We start from the raw sequence: 5,076 nt of genomic DNA, 5'->3' as shown, positions 1-5,076 counted from the left end.
ATTTTATTTATTAAAATGCGCAAGCAAGCACATTTCACCATATCACCTTGCAGTGCTGTGTTTCTTCCAGGTCTGATGTCACCTCTACAGTCATCCTTGTCACACATGGTGTCATAAAGAGGGATAACAACATCTCCAGGGATGCAGGCTAAGCAAGAGTACTAGATTTCTGAAAAGTGGTTTTTTTTGTGTGTGAAGAAAAAAAAAAAGGAGTGGGCTTTTTGGTGAAAAAAAAATGTTAACGGAATCTAGGATGATGGTTGGAACAAATTCATCAAGCGCCTCACAACAGAATTGTATCCCGGCTGTGGTGAATATTTGCACACAGTGGCTCTCTGCTCCACTCAATACAAGGAGGAGGAACTAGCGCCCAGAAGGGGGGAGTATGAACGTCCAGTGCCCAGAAGGGGGGAGCACGAGTGTCCAGAGCTGCACCACTTCCCAGCAGCCAAGGGAGAGCTGCATCAGTCTTCAGCAACCAAGGGAGAGCCTTACCGGGTCCCAGCGACTGATGGAGAGTCATACCAGTTGCCAGCTGCAGAGGGAGAACAGCACCAGTCTCTAGGGTTACAGAAAGAAGACCTGTTGTTTCCACTTCTGCCGTCAGGGGGAGACTGCCTGCAGCTCCCTTCTCCACCACAAGGGGAAGGACCAGGACGTGATGTTGACATTCCTCTGCAGCCACTGCATAGGCTGCTGAGGGGAGCACAGCAGAAAACAGCCAAGCTGCAGGGCAGCGAAGACGGCCAGCACAGCTACAGCTACTGCCAGACTGGCCAATCCCAGCACCATGACTGATATCATACCATATCATCTTGCAGTGCTGTGTTTCTTCCAGGTCTGACGTCACCCCTGCAGTCAACCTTGTCACAGCCCCCCAGGAAATGTTGTTTTGTGCTACAGTTATGTCCTCCATAATTGTTTTGTTCACATGGTCAAGCCATCTATGTAACAAAGAAGGAAAGCAAATGTAATTTTAATAAACAATGTTTTGTTCATTACCGACATATACATTATTCTAAGCATTTTGAGCAGTGTTTTATCAATAAACAATTGATTCTGAATTTGAATGACATTTAGATATAACTTTATAGACATACCTGTACTCATAGTCTTGAGCTTCACTTAGCTTGTCAGTCTGTGCAAACAGAAAGCCTAATACCTCTGGGGGGTCAGTGTTGTTCTTCTTAACATAGCTGGGGATACATTGGCATAGAAGTCAGGCAGCTTTTTGTCTACTTTAGTTGTTCCACAGTGATAAACAACGTTTAAGACACAAACCAGTCTTTGAACTGTGACACATGTGACACTGAGATACCGTTTTCGGACATTCTAATACAAGATAACTATTCTAGTGTTTGCCTTGGTGTAGGATTCCACTGTGTAAGATGTCTAAAATCCTAAAGTGCTTGTAATCAAATCTCTAGCTTAGCCCCTACTGAAAAGTTGGATGAACATTTGAAGTCGACATAAATTGAAATATATTCAATTTATTGAGCTAGCAGTGCCGAGGCTTTGCAGTGAAATATCCCAGACCTAACCAGACGAGGAGTGCACATGTTTGTGGAGGAATTGCTGTTTCAGTGGAATACCTAAATAATTAATGACTCTTGTTCTTTGCAAAGACATTTATTTCGTACCCGAAGTGGAGACGAAACACGAGGAAGTCAGATCCCGGAACCTGGACCCGTCCTTGCCAGCAGGAGAGGCTTCGAGTGCTTGTATTGTTGAAGACTTAGATCAGCTGGTAGAAGCAGCAAATGTCAGTTAAGTATTCAATGAGTAGTTTTTAATCCTCTTATGAACTCGTGAATAAGCAAACCTTAAAGTAAAGTTAATGTTTTGTTTTAGGTAGAATATAAGAAAAGTATTATTGCTTTCAATTCATTCTTTGAAGTTAATGAACACTATAGCCCATGGTTACATTTCAGTAAACATAAGATGTGATAATACATTCTCCACTTCTTTCAGTTTTCAAAATTACTTGAGAATCTCAGAACATTTTGAATGTAAAATAAGTCATAATTTGTATACTTGTTACTATATTGACATGTAAATGTAGTCTACATTTACACTAAACTAGCAGATTTTATAAAATATGCACCACATATTAAAAAGTCAACAGTATCACCAGCACAGTAGTATCCCTGCAGATCAAATGAAAGATGACATTCTCCTAAATCTGATGTATTGGAATAGATTTCAAAGCTGTCCATAAAGGAAAGCAGTGTATTTGTTTGAAGAATACTGTTTCCTGCCCATTGCTGTTACTCACGAGAGCTTGCTTTTTTTCAGTTGAGCTAGTTACATTATAGCAACTTCAGTCAAATGCACATTTTACAAGGCAGCTGGCTTCCCTAATGCGTGACTGTAAACAAGGGACCCAAGGACCCCTTTTACCCTAAACAAATAAAGAGAATACCCCTTTAATGTGCATGGGACAGCTATTATGTGTCACTTGAAAGATGCCTTCTACAGTAGGTATATTTGCCTTTTTACATTTGTTAACATACAATTTAGCTTCACGGTTCAGAATTCCAACTCCACTTACGTCACAGCATATCAGGGCTGTGTTCGAAGGTTCGTTCACCAGGCAGGAATTCAAAGGAAGTTTTAACCCTTTAAAAGGTTCTTCAGGGCATTCATGTACTGTGTTTTTTTTTGTTTTGTTTTGTTTTGTTTTTTTTTCTCTGTTAAGAGAAACTGTTTGACAATGTGTGAATACTATAAATCATACTTGCATGCAAAAACTGGACCTTGCATATTATGTAAACAAAAGTTGTTGTATTGAAACCCACTACCAAATATTTATATGTAGCAACTCTATATGGCGCTGCTGCCATGTGTGGAGCAGGGTATTGTCAGATTCCACATACTTCTTTTTATTTATATATATGCATATGCTCTGAGCACATTCTTAAAGTCAGGGGAGATGTTTAAGGAGCACTGTGGCAGTGTGCTCCGTCCCTGTGTGTATTTTATTTTATATGTTGCGTCTGGTGTCTGGTGTGTTAATGTTGGTGTACAGGTATTGGAGCATGGGATATAAATGGGTTTGTGTAGCACGGGTGATATATAGTTGTATTTAGACACGGGGATTGCACTTCACGTGCATTTAAAGTATTTAATAATATATGGGATTGCACAAATTAGTTCACATGCTGAGAATAATTAATTAGTAATTGAATCCTGGCACAAAAGTATATATAGATGCATGTTCACTCACTCTGGGTTGTGTGTTCGGTGAGTGGAGAACGAGTGTGGAGAGGAGAAAATTAAAAGAAAGACAAAGTAAAGAAAAACAATTGCTTGTCGTGCTGGAGGACCAGCATGGTGCTTGTTTTGTCTGTTCGTCCTTGGTAAATTGTTAGATTCAACATACAAGGAGTCTGTGCTGTTTACTGTGATACCAAAACGTAAGTGTTGTGTTTGTTTGTCTGTCAAAGTAAAACTGTTTGCTATTTCTGGACTACTAACATGATCCAGAGCTGTCGCTATTCGCAGACCCTCATTTCTCCATACAAGCCCACCTGACCTCTCCGCTCTGCCTGCTCTAGAAGACTGGCCATACCTCCTTTATGCTCCCTTACCTCCAGAGCCTGCTCCTTCTCCTCCCTCGCTCCGCAGTGGTGGAACAACCTTCCTATGGATATCAGGACTGCCCAGTCCAAGACCAACTTCCAGCGCCTCCTCAAACACATCTCTTCAGACAACACCTGGAAAACTCAACTCTTTACTTCTGGACAATATAGCACTCTGCACTTATCTGCTTCTTATTTTACTGTATTTAATCCTGCACTTAACCCAATCTGTAGTATTTTGTGTTTCACTTGCACTCATATCTAACCCTGATGTAACTATCAACACTGTTATCTGCTCTTAAACTGCCCCGATATCAAATCATACTGTGTTTTGTATTTGCTCTTATTAGGACTGAAGTCATTGTATTTCGTATCTTGCTTTTAATTGTACTGTAATTCTTCACATGTATTTTTTTGTATACAATTGTAAATCATCCTGGGTAAGGGCATCTGCTAAGAAATAAATAATAATAATAATAATAATAATAATAATAATAATAATAATAATAAATAATAATAATAATAATGGACAAACAGCTTGTATTACCAAGCTGAATGATACTTGATTGGAGTTTTTGCCTCGAATTTTATAGAAATTTTCCTCCCCTTCATGCGTCAGAAGACTTAATTAAATCTAAACATTTGTTCAGTTTGACAGCTCTTATCTTTAAGTGAATTATATATGTTATAAGTCCCGGCAAGTCCTTTAAAATTAATTGTATTTGATCTCATGCTCTCTACTTTTCTAATCTCTGAAATTGTGAGGTAATCCTAGAACTGATAACATTTTTTTTTTTTCTACTGGAACTATAAAGTTCTTATTACTTATTAAGGTGTGTGTGTGTGTGTGTGTGTGTGTGTGTATATGTATGTGTGTATGTGTATATATATATATATATATATATATATATATATATACAGTACTGTGCAAAAGTTTTAGGCAGGTGTGAAAAAATGTTATAAAGTAAGAATGCTTTCAAAAATAGACATGTTAATAGTTTATATTTATCAATTAACAAATTGTAAAGTGAGTGAACAGAAGAAAAATCTACATCGAATCAATATTTGGTGTGACCACCCTTTGCCTTCAAAACAGCATCAATTCTTCTAGGTACACTTGCACACAGTTTTTGAAGGAACTCGGCAAGTAGGTTGGCCCAAACATCTTGGAGAACTAACCACAGTTATTCTGTGGATTTAGGCAGCCTCAGGAGACCATTAATTCTAACCAAATCCCCAACTCCAATTGCAGAAATGCAGCCCCAAACTTGCAAGGAACCTACACCATGCTTCACTGTTGCCTGCAGACATTCATTCGTGTACCGCTCTCCAGCCCTTTGACAAACAAACTGCCTTCTGCTGCAGCCAAACATTACAAATTTTGACTCATCAGTCCAGAGCACCTGCTGCCATTTTTCTGCACCCCAGTTCCTGTGTTTTCGTGCATAGTTGAGTCTCTTGGTCTTGTTTCCATGTCGGAGGTATGGCCATGAAG

At 39.2% G+C, this 5,076-nt stretch overlaps 1 long non-coding RNA gene across 1 annotated transcript; it reads right to left on the bottom strand.

The window, feature by feature from the left end:
* Positions 1 to 852: 852 nt before the first annotated feature.
* On the bottom strand, positions 853 to 1,738 carry LOC121309684. The gene is made up of 3 exons (XR_005948656.1): positions 1,641 to 1,738; positions 1,101 to 1,196; positions 853 to 944 (listed from the first exon to the last, which is right to left on the bottom strand). It is a non-coding gene; the product is annotated as an uncharacterized LOC121309684 (long non-coding RNA).
* Between the last annotated feature and the right edge of the window lie 3,338 nt (positions 1,739 to 5,076).

The sequence above is a fragment of the Polyodon spathula genome, chromosome 3 (genome assembly GCF_017654505.1).
Source record: "Polyodon spathula isolate WHYD16114869_AA chromosome 3, ASM1765450v1, whole genome shotgun sequence".
NCBI classification, from domain to species: domain Eukaryota; kingdom Metazoa; phylum Chordata; class Actinopteri; order Acipenseriformes; family Polyodontidae; genus Polyodon; species Polyodon spathula.
Note: the sequence above shows the minus strand (reverse complement) of the source record. Positions and strands in the feature narration are given on the sequence as shown.